The sequence below is a fragment of the Vidua chalybeata genome, chromosome 5, assembly GCF_026979565.1.
Source record: "Vidua chalybeata isolate OUT-0048 chromosome 5, bVidCha1 merged haplotype, whole genome shotgun sequence".
Classification (NCBI taxonomy): Eukaryota; Metazoa; Chordata; class Aves; order Passeriformes; family Viduidae; genus Vidua; species Vidua chalybeata.
In genome coordinates this window covers 65,087,620-65,104,215 of record NC_071534.1, presented here as the reverse complement: position 1 = coordinate 65,104,215, position 16,596 = coordinate 65,087,620, and the positions used below count along the sequence as shown (strand labels likewise).

Here is a 16,596-nt window from a genome sequence, read left to right as displayed (position 1 = left end):
CAGGTATCAGGGTCACACTGTAGTCCTTTCTCTCATTATTGTAATAATAACCTGAAATAACATATGAAATCTCCCATGAAAACGGTGGTGGGGCTCCACCCAAATTTAAAGCTCTGCCCATGTAATCAGCTGGCTGTGAATTGGCCTCAGATCAATGTTCCTGTATTTTCCTTCCAAAAACCAGTAATTTACCAAACAAGCACAAGTGGGACATTGGTCCATCTCCATCAGCTATCCTTCTGCTTTATCTACTTATTCCTTGCCCCAGAATTACAACTGTGTAAATCTGCATGTCTGGCTCTGCTGTATTTGATGAAGAAATGTTGTTATTAGACTCCAGGTTTACAGTTAAGACTAAGAGAGCAGCTTATGCTATTTTCTGTCCCAAGCTACTCTCTGAGGCAATCCAGGGCAGTTCTGCATTACAGCAGATCTGAGAGGTGATTCTCCTAAAGACATGATTAAAAGCAGATCTTCTCTGGGTGGCAAAAGTGGATTTTCAGGGGTTGATTTTATGAATTAAGGAGGCAGAACTGGTTCTTTAAGCCAGAATTTGTCCTGTCTGGTCTAAATCAAAAAGAAAACTGAATATATATATATATTGCTTTGCTGTATGGGATAATAAGGACTTCAGGAATGTCAGACTATTATCATGACTGATGGAAAGTGAATCCTGGCTCTCAGCACTATGAATTTTGCATAGAGGTTAAGAAAGATAATGACCTTTGTAAAAGCAGCTCCCAGAATTGCTGCATGAGGCCATGAGTTTCAGTGCCTGGAATGTGGATGAGGTATCCCCTGCCCTGGAGATTGCTTCCAGACCTGTGTTTCTAAGATTAGGAAGGGTTCTGCTTTCAGTTATCCTGCATAATGGTATCATGCCAATGAGGGCGTGTTAGTTTAATATAAATTGCACATGAGAACTTTGCATTTCTCCATGAACAAAAAAAAAAACCAAAACACAAGAAAACCAAACCAAACAAAACAGCAACAAAAAACCCAAAAAAACCAAAACACCAAACAACCCTTTTTCCTGAACAAAAATCAAAGCACTGTGAAACTTGTAAAGCATTTAAAATTCAGTTTCCTTGTGGAGACAACTGTGGAGTTTTAAAGTTTTTGAGAATAAGGAATTCCAAACAGGGCAGTTCAGCTTTACCAATTGTGAATAATCAATCCCTGCTGTTACTTGTGGATCCTAGTGTGGAGAAATATCCTCATGTTTGGATACAGTCTTGGTGAAAACAACAGACTTGGTATGGGCTCAAATAATTTAAATGCCTTGTAGGAGCTTTGTAGGGTCACTTTTAATGCTCAGTGGAACAAGTGGAAATATTCTTAGCAATGTCAGGGATTCTTAACTATTCTCTGAAGGCAGGTAGTTTGGGATGCCCCTGAGCAAAGATGTGTCTACAGGACAGATACCTGCATTTCAGCAAGTTTTTAGGACTATCCTAACCAGAAAGAAATAGGTGTCTGTTGGATGTCATTCATCCTATTTTTGTGCAGATGTCTGAAATAAGCCATGTGAATCCCAATGCACAGCAGATGGTTCTGAAATATTTGATACCCCAACAGCTCCACCTTAAAATCAGAGGGAGCTTTAGGCTATTTTTAGCAAATCAGTGTAACATGATACTTCATAACAAAATCCTTCAATTATTCAATAGATAACAATCATCCCACAATCTTTTTCAATCAAATCTGCAGTTGGTACAAAACACATTTATTGTTAGCTCACTTACTAAATATATGTTATAGACTCAGTGCTACAATTGTGTGGAGACCCCACGACCTCTCCCCACACAGTCTTGTTGGATATTACAGCAGCTTTCTTTGATGTTTGCAAGTGAGAGTCTCTTCTCCATAAACTCAGTTGTCAGCTTTGGGAATTCCTGACACCACCTCAGGATGTTTGGCACAGCAGGCTGACTGTTTCAATGTTGTTCTTCCTTGGCTGTCACTCTGCCAAGAACTTTTTAAATCTCTGAAATGAGTAAGAAAGCTTTAAGGTAAGAGTAAAATAAGCATCACTTAATAAAAAGCAAAATATTAAATCAGTTATTAGTTTCAAAACGACATATCAAAAGATAAGTGATGATATACCTTACAGTTTCCTCTCTGCTGGCAATGGGATGTCTGAAAACTATGGGGTGAATGCATTACAGATGGAGAAGGTCCTGGGCAGCTGGCCTGAGCCAAGCTTGCAGCCCATCAGCACAAAACTCCGAGCATGTTGGGTGATAAAAAGTGGAATCAGACTTCACAATGGCTGTGCTACTTTTAAACCTTTAGGATTTGAATGATAATTGACTGATATTTTATTCATGGAATCCCATTTGCCTGTGTTTGCTGGAGACACACAAAGGGGTACCCATGGAAAGCAGCTTTTTGGGAAGCTGGGTCTCATGTTGGCCCTCATGTAGAGAGGTCAGCTGCAACTGGAACAGGATGAAGCACCCAATTCATCTTACACAAGTGTTCACAAAATGTCTAAATTTTGCCTCAGTCTCAGGGACAAAGGTTGTTGGTTCTCTTTTCTTATTTTGAATGTTTTACAGTGATTTACTGGGGAAAAAAAAAAAGGGAAGGTGGCAGTATAAGATACCTGCATTGACTAGACAGGGAAGTTTGTACTTAGAAAAATTTCATTTGATATTTCTGATGTAGGACTTCTTTGTGGCTTGGCTTCACGAGTTTTTCTCTTCTGTGTTTGTCTTGTGTTCAGCAAATTAAAGACCTGTTTACCATCAGCCTCAGGCATCCATGGATTACCAATAGGGCAGCAGCCTGCACACCCAGCTGGGCAGTGCATTTCCACAGGCAGTGCCTGTGGAGTGACGTCTGCCTCCGTCCAGATGTGTGTGACACAGCAAGGAGGGGGCTGGTCACCTTTGTTATCCCTGCTGCCTGCAACATCTTTGCCTCTTGGGTCATCTGGAGCATTTTGGGGGTCTGTTTGGCCACTTCAGTCACCAGAAATATATATATATGTATATATGTATTATGTTAGATAATACATACATACATACATACATACATATATATATATATATAATAAGAATAAAAAATAAATACCTATATCTATCTAAATATATGTCTATATTTAATTAACTCTGAAGTTTGGCAGAAATATGCCTGGAAATAAAAATATGCAGTCTGCAGGATTTGTCTCTGTATGTGGGAAACTGATAGAAAAGCAAGTTGTTCAGTTGCAGCAAAACCACCCAGTTGTTATGATGGGTGGGCTGAGTACAACCTCTCATCATCTTTTTGAAAAGGTCTGTAATTTCATTACTCTGATAAATATCAAGGGTCACTTTAAGTCTTAAAACAGAGATTGGTTTCACAAAGCTTTTAACCTCAGGCTGACATTCTACCTTACCTGCATGGCAAAGCCCATTTTTAGAGATTAATTCAAACACACTATTCACTGTGCAAAGTTATTTTCAAATTCACTCCCTCTGATCTCTTGCAGGTCTGTGGGTTTCTAATGGTGCTAGTGTTTGTATTTTTTACAGCCAGAGGTACTAAAGACTCACCTTGCCCTCGCCTTCACTATTTCTCAGTAATATTTAGGGACGAGTTAATACATAGTTTCATGAGGTGTTTAAACAAATCTTTCCATCCCGCAGCAGGGGAAAAGATCTGTCATCTTTTTGGTCTGGGATGGGCTGTTTTGGTCCCATCCTGAGATGTCTGATCCTCCTCATGACCCTGGAGGTCTGGCTAAAACCCACCTCTAATTAATTATGCCAGGATCAGGCTGCTCATGGATCATCCTCTACCTCTTCTTGGGCAGGTCTAGGCTGCAATGAGCACCCATGTGCCAAGGACAAACAGACAAATGCTCCAGCGTGAGCATCCATGGCTCTATAGAAGCTTGGATCAAGGAGATTTGCATTCTACTTGCCAGATACTGCACTTTTTTTGGTATAATCAGCTGGCAAACAAACCCCTCCTGTCCTGCTGTAAGTAATTTTCATCCAAACATCTCAAAGGCTGATTAAATAATAATTTACAGAGAAAGATATTGAAATAAGGAATTAAAAAGTGGCTTCCCTGAGACAACAGAAGCCACAGTAAGCCTATAACTAAGGTGTAAGTTTTGAGGTGATGTTCTGCAAAAGAATAAATTTTATCTGGGATGAGTCAGCGGCAGTGATATGAGTGGAAGAACATCCCTGGAGCTCTTGTCTTACTACCACACTCAGCTCTCTCTCAGGGACTCACCCTTGCTGTGCTGCTCTGCATCTTCATAAGCAGTGGGCTGGCACATGAGTGGAATCTGTTCAGAAAGCTGGGTTTAAGATGAACCAGAGTGCCTCACAGACTTTTAATTCAAAGTGTTTTCTTTCAGGTGAGTTTGTAGGGAAAAGGGGCATTGGGAAAGATGTTGGGGAAAATGGAATTACTTACTACCTTTGGGTAAAGTAGTAAGGTAAGCAGTGGTTTTAAGGAGGGGGGGAAATTCAGACACCAGCATAATCCCAGCAAGGAAAGCAAACTCATGAGGGAACAATTGATAAAGCATAAAAACTACATTTACAAGTATTCTATTTAGCTCAGTGCCACTTGAACACTAGCATGTTAATGCAGCGAGCTATTTATAGTGCAGTAAGTCACCTCACCCCTTAAATTGCAAATTTACCTTTGTGGATTTTGAAGGCTGTGGTGTGTTACCAAATTTAAAGATGCTGACAGAGCAATCAGTATTTTTGTGGGGCAAATCAAACTGATTGTGTCAAAACAACATCATCCTGAGGGAGCTGGAGAAGCAAACGTGCAGAGAAAGGTATATTATTCCCTGTTTAAATATTGCCATATTCCTTGTGAATATTCCTTGTAAGGGAAACAGGCTGTACTCCTAAAAATGCTATAATACTCTTTATAGGACTCAGAGCGCCTGCTTTAAGAGACAATTCACCCTGAAGCCACACAGGGAGCAACCAAGGCTGACTCTGAGGCATCTGGAGGTGGAGACAGGGCTGATGTGAAATGTACAGGTCTGCTCCCTCCTCCTGCAGAAAACCATGCAAAGCCCAGCTGTCCTCCAGATCTGTGCATCCTTTTTCCCAAACAAGTGGTCCTCCCTCTTGGCAAGGGGTAAAAGCCCCCAGGATGGGGGGGTGCTGCTCCTCTGGTGGGTTTGGCCCCAAACCTTGCTCTTTTTCCATGAAGATCCATAGAGTGAGCTGGGTCAAGTGAATGAAAATGTGTGGGAGTTTTAGGAGAGGGAGGCTGTAAACTCAGCAAGACGGGCAAAGAGTTTACGCAATGCTTATTTTTGAGCACGCAGGCATCTGCCTGCGGCACCTGAATGGCTGCAGAAATTGTTTTCAGATATTAATCATAATGGAGCCTGATGCACTGGGTAAATGCGCCGTGACTCATCCAGAGCTGAACTACAGAGAGCCTGCACGGTGACTGTCGCCCTGGTAGGATAAAATAACTTCTCAAGCAGATGATGCATGTGACAGTTGGATGTGCTCATCTAATTGCAATAACGGGCACAGAGAAGAGGAGCTCGTTACGAAGGTTTTTGCATTAGCACACACGTTTGAGGGTGTTTATTGCTTCCAGGACTGCTGAGGATGGACAAAAGGCTCTCAGGTGCCAAGAAAGCTGCTAAGACCACTGAGCATTTTAAGCTTTCCCTGTCATAGCTGCAAACTCATCTAACAGCACATACCCTGCTTTGCCTTACACCAATCCTCACCCACAGGAGCAGCTTGATCTAGTGGGTGACATCCCTGCCCATGGCAGGGGGGGCTGGAACTGGGGGATCTTTCCAACCCAAACCATTCTATGATTAGAAGTCAAGTGAATGTTGTGTGTTGCTCCTTCAGCCTCCTTACAGCTGAAGCCCCAGAAATGGAGATGGGACTCTGCACTGACATGTAGGTGAGCCTTTTGGGGTAGATCAGGCTGCTTGGTCACAGCATCACCTTGAAATTACCTTGAAAAGTTCTATTTCTGTCACATGCTTGCATAAGGGTAGCACAATTTCATACCCAGATACGTGAGATCAGAGTCAGTCTTCTCACACAATGAATTACACCTCTGGCTTCTACTAAAATGACTTTGTTACAATCTCTGACATTTAGTTTTGTGTTTTTTATTTGGAAAAACTGGGGTTTGAAAGTTTACAAAGGCTTTCTTGGGAGCAGAAAATCAATACTGTTGTTAATACTGAGTTGCAGTTATTTGCTGCCATTGCATGTGTCAGTGCTATCAACAGTGTCAGCTCAATTCATTTTTGCTACTAACCACAGCAATAATAAGGTGATAAAATATGTCCTAGCTACAAAAAAATCCTGTTTATCAAACAGGTGGGACTTTTAAAGCATTTTAATATTGGCTCAGGATGGCTCCCATCGATGTCCCTGGGAGTGCCTGGTATTGTTTTCTTTGAAGCTTTTGATGAGTGAGGAGATACTGTCATTGATTCAGGGGAAGCAGAAAGACCTTTGAGAGACCATTGAAAATGCAGTGTTTTAATGGCAAAACTTCCATCAAGATCAGGCAGGTTAATAGAAAATATGAGCCCTGTTTCCTTCCAGAGAACAGTATCATAAAACCATAAAATGGTTTGGGTCAGAAGGGACCTTCAAAGGTCATCTGGCTGAGCTATGTGAAACTTGTAAACTTGTGAAGTTTTGATTGTTCTTCTCCTTGAAAAATAAGATGTTTCTGATAAGGTAGGTGGGAGAGGGAGTTCTCCTCACTGCACCGTGGGATAGTGGCCTCTGACACTTTGGTGATGGAACAAGGGACAAATGGTGACTGGAGAACCTGGGCGACACAGGGACTCCTTGGTCAGAAATACAGCACTGCATGGAGGCTGCTCTGCTTTCTGCTCCTTCCTAGAGCCAAGAGTGCATTTGCAGAGCCTTTGCCAGCCTGGAGTGGATGTGATCAGCCTCAATATACCTGGCATCACTATTGATATGAATACAAAGTTACACCACATAACTGTTCTCCTCTGCAGAAAGCAATTTAGTCCATGTCACTCCTCCTAAATTAGCTCACACACCAAATCAACACAGAGGTAGATTTTAGCTTTCTAATAATTTACACTGCATTATTTTTCAGACTGCTCACCCAGGTCCACTCCTCCCCCCTCATACAGCATGTCCTCCTTAGACATAACCATGTCACCATGGGTCCCTGAGAGTCCTCTAACAAGGCTCAATTTTGCATGCAAAGTCAAGAGAATCATCATTACTCAAAACCCTCTTACTACCCAATAAGCAGACAAATAGGTTTGCTGGGAAAAGATGTCTGTGGATGAATGGCTGAAAAAACCTAATAGCAGCAGTAAAAGGCTTTGGATGCTGATCCTGCTGTCTGTCCCCAGTTGTCTTGGAAATATTTACCCTTGCTATTCCTTCTTACTCAAAACAAACACGCTAATTTGACTTTAATGCAGTGATCATCTCTTTTTATCCTATATATGATGGGGAGGGTAATCAGATGGTCTATGCGCTATAAAACTGAAAATTAATATTTTCCCCTTAGTTTAGAAAGCAAAGAAATAGCTGTCAAATCATGTGGCTATCTGAAAAGCAGAGAAATTCCTCTCTTACAGCTGAATTTCTTGTGATTCAGATTCAAGCAAGTCAGATTATGTCTCTAACCTCTCTTCTCCAGGCCTGTGGATATAAATGGTATGGAAGTGCTAACCCTTACACAACTATCTAACCCTTACACAACTCATGTTAAATTGTATGTATTCAAGGAGCTGTTCTAGTGCCAAGCCAAGAGCAAGATTTACAGGAAAATTTAACTAAAGTCACAATAAGAGCAGGGATGAACAAAGAAATCACAAATGGAAGGCTTCAAGAGGTTTAAAGTGGATCCAAAAGATGAAGTTTGCTAGAAAAGCAAAATACTGGCACTCTAAACATCTCTAGGGAGAAGAGGCAAAAATACAGCTTTGAGGAGCAAGGGAGGGAAAGGGATAAACCCTGAATGTTACCTCTAAGAGTGGGAATTATGAAAAGGCAGTACAAGCTGATCCTGGCTTTTCTCTATCCAGGAAGCCTTGTTTCCTTGTTTTTCAGGTGTGGGTTTACATCAGGAGGCTACAGCCATGTGATGAAGCTTCACAATTGCATCACCCAGCAACCTCTGTACCACGTCTCTTCCCCTGTGCTGGGCTCTGGTTTGGAAGCAGGTGGGGCTGAGGGTAGAGTATAAGCCAGGCAGACATGTGCCAGTTAACACACCCCAAAGCTGGAGGACATGAACCTTGTTTAAAGAGGACACTCACTAGACAGCAGAAAATTATTTAGGGTGGCTTCATTGCACCAGGTATAGGTGTCTATGTCAGAACTACCTGTACAGTTAATGGCGAGAAAAGACATTCTACTCCTCCTTAAATAGATGATTAAAACAATGCCTGATGAAGGCTACCTTCACTTTCAGCTCTGGATGCTGTCAGGTACCCATTAAAAAAAGGTTTCTGATGTGTTTATAACTTATTTTTCAGAGGAGGGTGAATAGTACTCCCAGAGCCCTGCAAGCCGTGGGTGACAAAGTTAAATGAGGTGAATCCCAGCACTGGGCTCTTCCATGGGCTACAGGAGAACCTGAGAGAGATCTCACTGCAAATGCCACACATTTTGTACAGTGACTGCTTAGCCATCACATCAGCTGGGTTCTCCAGATTATTGTAGGATGGGGTCACAATGGTCCTTGAATCACTTGAAAGTATAAGTGATGTCTAAGTAGGTCAGAGGCCTGGCATAAACATTCTTTTAGTATTGCTATGTATCTTTGGAAATCAATCCAAAAAGCTTGAAAAGTTTGGAAGTCCAAAAGTTTGTAGGAGCAAGCATATATTTTAAGGGTTTCTTGAACTGCATTCAGTAAAGCGCCAGGATGACACAATGTCTTGAAAGTGTGTTAAGTTTTGTCTCAGATAAAGTATTCCCTCGTGGAAGGTACACAGATGACCAGGTTATATGGGAAAAGATATGGTTCACAAGAAAAAGAATAAGTCAGAGCAGGACATACTGCAGTAGAGCTCACAGATGGATGTGTTAGCAAGCAAAAAGAATGTTACCTTCTGTGAGAAACCAGTTACTCTTGCAGAGCAATCACAAAAGTTAACCACATGGATAGTCAACAATGTTAGAAAATGAGTTTCAGCGAAGAAACTCCATGAAATGCCTTTATGTTGGTTAGCTTTTCCAAAAGCTGCAGTGAAATGTGTGTGCAGGCAAGGTTTTTAAGGCAATTTCACCAGAAACAGGCAGAGCAGAAAAGGGTTAATAGCTTCATTTACTGTGTGATGTATTCTCATGAAAGCCACCGTCAGCCTACAGACCTGACTAATCCCAAGTGTGGTTACTAATTGCTCTCATCCAAACAGTAGCTGGCAGCCATTTAATTTTCCCTTTCACTTGGTGTCATTAACATTAGTGACATATGGCTCTTTCCCTGCCCCAGCTCAGTGGCTACCAGGGAAACTTACAGCTTGAGCTTTGCAAACATAAAAGTCCATGATTAACTTTCAGCATCTTGATGGTGTCAGGAAGAATTGTTTACAGATCTGGATCTTAAATGCCTGCAAGCTATTATTTTTTTTCTGGGCACAACTTAGAATAGCAGTATAAAGGTACACTTTTACATCTTTAACTTATACCAGGCTGATGCACAATAAAATTCAGGCAATAGGGGAGATGTAGCTTGAAACACATTACAGTATAAATTATTACTTGCTACTTTGCTTTTTTCCTTTCTTTTGTACTTTAATGTAGTTGAGCTGAGCAATTGTTTATAAGTGAGATTGCATAAATCTTCTGAATTACTTTTGTATCTTTTCACTTGACTCAAAATATTAGGTCAAGATTTCAGGTACAGATCTGAAGTGTTTCACTCCCTACTATCTGTTTTTACTAGATTTAAAACTCCTTTATCTCTGCTGCCTTATATACAAGTGTTCCTCTTTTTTGTATAAAAATTACACAATATGTCTCAAATCCCACACTGCTTTCCTCTACTTCATTTGTTCATGTCTATCTAAGCTCATTGAATTTTTAAACTATATACACTTTGTATTTTCTGCTGGCCACATAATTATTATGCACTGCAGAATTTCTGCCATCCTGCTTTCAGGTAAGATCTTCAGTATTTAGTATCACAAGCATTTCAGAGCTGGTTCAAATAGTACAGCAACCAGAGTGATGATACTAATTTTAAAGACTGAGTAATTTCTGGACCTCATGTAATTTGGAAACAAAGTAAGACAAAAACCAAAATCTTGGTTTTTCTTGTTAGGAAGACAGTGAGTCCCACAGAGGACAGTAGAAAAGCTTTGGTAACATACAGCAAGTCCTGAAGAAGAGTATATAGCCTTTTATTTGTAAATTGACTTAGCCCCACTCTGAGTTTTAAGGTTAAATAATTTAGTGATGCAAAAGGGTGACTGAGCAGCTGACAAAGCACACTCTGGTAGCCCCTTCCTCACCCATCCCTGTGCTGTGTGGAAATTCTGCTCACCTGAACTGGCTCTGCTGGCTCTGTTTCCTCCTGGAGCATCCCTGGGAATCAGCAGCAGTAACCCCACACTGCAGAGAGCAATTCTGCCAGTAGCCCCCCAGATCTGCTTCCCACTTTGCATTCTTACTCGAGGCCAGCACCTGCAGCAAGTGCACTTTTCTGCAAGCTGACCTTGTGTTGTAGCACATGCCATGATACACAGAGTAACACCATACAATTTCAGAAGGCTTTCAGCATCCACCCAGACAGAGCAACACCAAATCACTTCAGAAGGCTTCAAACAGCTGCTCTTTATTGCTCTTCAGTCCATCCTTTCTACCCCTCATGGTTCATGCATTTCACTTGTGTGCCCTCTGTTCCCTTTGGTGGTTGCTCAGTGCACCTGGGCACTCCATGGCTCGTTGCTGTCAGTGCTGCTCACCTGCTTCTCACAGCTGTACCCACTGGAGATGAGGCTCAGCTGCAGCCCCACTCCCAAATACCATAAACTGTGTGCCTACACCCTTGTATCCATTTTCCTCATGTGAAAGGCATGTTGTATTCAACCAATATATTTTTCCCATATACTTTCAGAGTGAGTCCCTTGCTACATTCCTGGGAGTGCTTGCAGTTTTGTGTGTTTTATTTTACCAAAGGTGAAGAGAAATGCTGCTCCAGCTGAAATCAGTGCTTTTCAGACACTGGATTTTATCCTGCACTTAAGGTGAGCAACAAATCCTTGGACCAATCTTGTGACCTACCCAGTGCAGAAGAACAAAACAAAGCAGCAGCAGGGTTTCTATCCTGTTTTCCACTTTTTCTGGAAAGATCACTTGATTTTTTTTCATGTAACTGATTACACAAGGTGCATTGTTTGGCACCCTGGTGAGCGATGGGGCCTTTGATGGAAGCACCATAACCCACTTTCCTTCCTCCAGCTGGAGCTAAAATCAGAGCAAGGCTCTGTACAGGAACAAAGGGAAATTGCAAACCTGTCTCCGTTAGCAGAACATCACAGAGCTCCTTTCCTGACTGCTCCAGAAAGGGTCTCAAGTGACATAAAATGAGCATATTGAACCATTTCTCTGTTAGCATATGGTCACAGCAATGACACCAGCCAGGGATGGACAGAGGGCTTGCATGATGCAAAGATCTGACTCTGCCCTAATACCTCACGTCTCTTTTCATGAGGTGAATAAAAGCTGAGTCAAACCTGAATCATGGTGAGCAGGAACTGCGGTAAAATTAACAGAAAAAAAAGTCACTCCATGAATTGAAAGAAAAAAAAAGGGGCCACGTACTGGAGTCTGAAAAGTGGATCAATAAGGACAGGAACATCTTGTGCTAGCCATGGGAAGCCCTTTGCTGGGGTTTGCTACTTAGATAAGAGGAGGCAGAAGGGAAGACCCAGGAGAGAGCAGGAAAGTGAGCAGGGCCAACCCCTGAGATATCAGGCAGGGAGAGGACGATCGGTGCCTGAGGCAGTCACACACTTCATTAGGAATGAGTAGTTGGACATTGCTGGGGAACAGGAGACAAAATTCGGAATGAAAGGCAGCCACCGAGGGAAAAATGCACATAATTCTGGGAGATAAGAATAATTTGGGTCAGGCCACGAATAAGCTGCTTTCCCATCTCACTGAGCAGGTCGCTGCCCTGTTCTGGCCATGAGCTGAGTGGTCCAGCGCACATCCTGCCTGGTGGGATCCCGCCTTGCGTGGGGGACACGGGGCATCCTTAGCGGTCCGAGGAGCAGGGAGGTGGGTGCAGGCACCTGCCTGGCGCTGCCATGGGCAGGGATAGGGCTGCCAGCAGTCAGGCAGGAGACGGCGGGGGATGCAGGCCAGCATCCCACGGTAGGGCTGGGGAAGGGGGAATTCAATCCCACAGCTCCGCTCCCATCCCGGAGCCTATGGAAACCAGAGGTTCCAGGAGGGGGCTGCTGCCGTGCTCCCCAGTAGGGCCCGGGCTGCCGGTGCCTGCGCCCCCGCCGCGAAGGTTTTGGGGCTGGCGAGATGCAGCCGGAGGATGCTCCGCGCTCCCTTCGCCACGCCGGGGCTGGACCAGCCTCGGCAGCGTGCGCCTGCGCTGCCAGCCTTCCTCCCCCTCCCGCTCCTCCTCCTCCTCCCCCCGCTGCCGGCCCCTCCTCCCGGCTCTGGAGGTGCCGGCTGCCGGGGCGGGCGGCCGGCGGGGCCGCTGTGTCCGAGAGCCCCGGGGTTATGCCCGGCTGCAGGCGGGGCGCAGGGCCAGGGGCAGCCCGGGGCCGGGGCTCGCAGGTGTCCGGCAGGAGCAGGGGGCGGTGATCCCCACCAGCACCCTCCGCCCCCGGGAAGGGGTGCGCGGGCGCTCCGTGGCGGGGGAGGAGGAGGAAGATGATGCTGCCGGGGATGCTGAGGATGCGGCGGGCCGGAGCGGAGCGGGGCTACCCGGGCAGCGCCTGGGTGTGCTGCTGGCTGCTGGGCTGGCAAGCGGCCGCCCTGCAGCTGCCGCCCTGCGAAGAGGTGAGATTTTCCTCCTCCTCTTTGGGTTTTCCCCATCTGTAAGGGCGGGTAGCGGGGTATGCACGGGCTCGGGAGGAGGGTGGTATCCTAGCAAGGGGGTGTTGCTGGCTCCTCAGAGCTGTCCGGGGGATGGTAGAGGGATCAGACCCACGGGGAAGGACCCTCCACCGCGGTGCGGGGCGGGGGGGCTCTGGGGCGGCCGAGCCCCCCCGCGTTATCACGAGTAGAGCGGCTCCCTCGGCCGTCGGTCGCGAACCGCGCTCTCCACTCCCCTTGCCCGTGGTGGGGCTGCTCCCTTCGGTGCATGGAAATAGTAGAGTCCCTCTCCAAACGAAAGGGGCTCGGCCGGCCTCGCTGTTTTTCTGAATACCGTGTTGAATCAGCGCAAAGGTGGAGAGTAAGGGAGGGATTGTGTGTGGAGCTGTCCCGCCCGCCCGGTGTCAGGCCGGTGTGTCCGGGGCTGAGCCGTGCGTGTGACATGGGGAGAGAAACTTTCTGGCTCTCTACTGCTGTAGGAACCCGAACCTGGAGGGTTCTCGGAGCAGGTACGCTCCGCACGGCTGTGCGGGATGCGGGGCTGAGGCGGCCGGACACGGATGCGCAGCCCCAGGTAGCCCCTGAGGTTCTCCGGGGAAGGGACCTGGGCTTCATGAAGCTATTTTCCAGGGTTTCCAGCCTTACTCCTACATGCAGGGAAATCCTCTCTGCTGCTGTTAAAGAGTAGGTGGGTCTTTCCTGTGTTTTAAACCAGCAGTAGAGGTGAGGAGGCTGGGTATCACCATCCCAAACAGGTCTAGGTGGCCAGCATTCTGCTCAGGCAAGCAGAAACCTGTAACTGGGTTAACAATTGTCAGTTCCCTTCCTTCTAACCCACTTCTATCTGAGGATGCTCTAGGACCGCAGCTTCCCCACTTCACCTCTTGGAGTTGCACCGTTTAGCAAGAACGAATTTGTGAATTCTCAGAGTGGGTTGGGGGTGGGTGACTGCAGCCAGATGGGAGCACTCGGCTGGCCAAGGTTCCTGATCCATGCTTGGAGGCTATTGCAGTGTGGGAGCTCCTCGGCTGGGGGTGCAGAAGTCCATGTCTCTCTCCTTCCTGTGATGAAAGAGAGCATTTCTGACCTGGGGAATATTCTCTAGTTGCCTATGGAATTTCCTTGTTTTCCAAGTAGCAGAACTCAGTGCTAGTCTAGTGTGGGAAATCTTGCAGTAGGGCGAGGTGATGTCTGGCAAATCAGTGTCTGTTTTGGGCATGTTTCTCCTAAATGTTGATCATTCTCAGAGCATGTTTTTCCTAAATGTTAGTCATTCCCAGAGAGAGGAATTTATGCAGCCACCTGCTTTAAATTACCTAGCTCCCTTTTCAGCTAGTGAAGGGAAACAGGTACTTTTAGAGCCTTTTTCATCCTAAAGTCTTTGCTTCAAAAAAAAAAGACTGTTAAAGGTGAGAGCTGAACCTGTGCAGTGGTACCAAAAGTGTAGAGCTGGTATTTTGAGCATCTTGCATTGGGCTTTAGATGTGCAAATTCTCTCTGGAGCCCCACTCCTGTACACCTGTGGATCTGGTCCTGTGTGCTTTTCCTTTCTTTTCAGAGAGGCTAACAATGTTGTTTTACTTGACTTGAGTCCTGTGTGAAACGGAGACAGCCCTCACTCACGTGGTTAAAAAGCTGTGTGTTACTTGTGCTGGGGTGTGTGCAGCCATGAAAGTGTGTGTCCCAGGAAATGTAATTACAAAAAACCATGTCTGGATGGAGACAGAGAGGAAAAAAGGGAGCTTACAAAGAACCAGGATAGCAGATGAACTGCTTTGCAAAAGGGAAGAACAGAAGTTAATAGTTTTTTCTCAAAACGTTCCCATTTGCCCTAATTGAGTCTGATTTGAGTGACCTGGGTGTATTGCCATTAACAACACATCGGCTCCCGATGAGATTGACTCTGGTTTGGGCAGACTCAGACAGGGATGAAGTTGTGCCATAAGAAAGCACAGCCTGTCAGAGGGTATGGCAGTCCTTTAAAGACTTGGCAAACATCTTTTGTTTTATACCCAAAAGGTCTGAGAAGCACAAAGCTTAATGTGCTGACAGGTAGTTCATTTTCAGTCTATAGGGGATCCTTCTTTAGCAGCACTTTCCCCACTCCTGCCTTGACAACTTGTTTTTAGTTCTTTCACTTATGACAAATACAGATATCTGCTGGTTTGTGAGATTTCTGTGCTGGCACAACATTTGGAGCAGTGGGATCTCTGGCTATGCCTGAGGCTCTGTGGTGCTCTGATTACATGGATAGTAAAATAATAATGTCTAGCAATGTCACTTTCCAGAAACCTTTTTGTCATTGACTTCATTCTTCAGAGACTGTAGTAGTTCAGCACACTGGATTTAGGAGGGGTGTGTTTGTGCTGGAAACCAAAGGTACAGGCAGCTTGAATGAATGCTCCTGTGACTTTTTGGAGTAAATTGATACAGCCATAAGCTTCTGGCACAACAGTGCTCAGTCCAGGCTGTGATGGTCATTCACCTTCTGAGTCTTCCCTGAGCTCTCCAGTGCCAGCAGCAAATTTAAAGGTGATTTGTGCATCTCCAAGAGATGGAGGCAGGCTCAGCTTGGATTGCTGGGGTACCTCTGGGGTACAGAACCTGGGGAGACCCATTACTGTACCCTGTGCCTTTGGTGACTTGTCAGCTCAAACTAGGACAGTGGTAGAAGAATAAGTGCTCAGTGAATTCTTTCTGCTGTGCCAGTGATGATCAGGGTACTCATGGAAATGTTTCATGTGTTGCATAAATTATGACTTTGAGTGGAATTGATGACACCCATGCTTTTCACTGCCATTAAATACACATTAAGCTGTTATGTTGGAAATAATGAGATATTCATGCCAGTCCCCCTGCTGCTGCAGGAACAATAGTTGTTACATCTTAAATTCCAGTGTTTTGTACTTTTTATTTTCTGAACTTTTCAACTGAATGGGTCTTCTTCAGCTTCCCCTTAGAGATTCACCCAAATCTGAGCAGATTTTGCTTTTATGACGTTTGATATTCAGCCTAAATGGGTCTTTTCTTCATTTCATCTTTCCCTATGTTGTTTTTTGCAATAATAATAAAAAAAATTGAACTCCCTGAGTGACTTCTCTCTTGATTCCTATTCAGCCAAATTGCTTTCAAAGAGAGATACAGAGCATCCTGCTGGCAAAGATGTTTTCTTTCATACTCCTGTTCCATTCAGTTATTATGCAGATTGAGAAGTGCCTTTGACATTGATAATAAATGTGATTCTGATACATTGCATGGTTTACCTGCTGTTTTAGTAGACAGGTAATATAAAGGGTAATGCTAAATGCTTTCTTTAAGGGAATGTATTTTTGCATAGTCTGCTAGAATCCTTATGGAAAAGACAAAAACAATATTAGAAATGTTCTTGGAAAATGAGTCTTTTATAAAATCACTTGCTAGGCAAATGCAAAGAAGTTTTAAGAATAAAGGGGACACATGAAATTGAACTTAGGTCAAGTAAGGGATATTTGGTGTGTTGAAATAGTGCCAATTCTCGTGATGAGAAAAGGTTAAAAAATTGAGTATGTCTAAGGTAAGTGTGAAGTATTTT

At 44.5% G+C, this 16,596-nt stretch overlaps 1 protein-coding gene across 1 annotated transcript in view; it reads left to right on the top strand.

Annotated features, from left to right (window-relative positions):
- The first annotated feature begins 12,976 nt into the window (after positions 1–12,976).
- ELAPOR2 (endosome-lysosome associated apoptosis and autophagy regulator family member 2) overlaps positions 12,977–16,596 on the top strand; it is a 93,873-nt gene continuing 90,253 nt past the window's right edge. The window contains exon 1 of the mRNA XM_053944062.1: positions 12,977–12,989. The gene's annotated coding sequence lies outside the window, so the exon portion shown is untranslated. The remainder of the gene's footprint in view (positions 12,990–16,596) is intronic.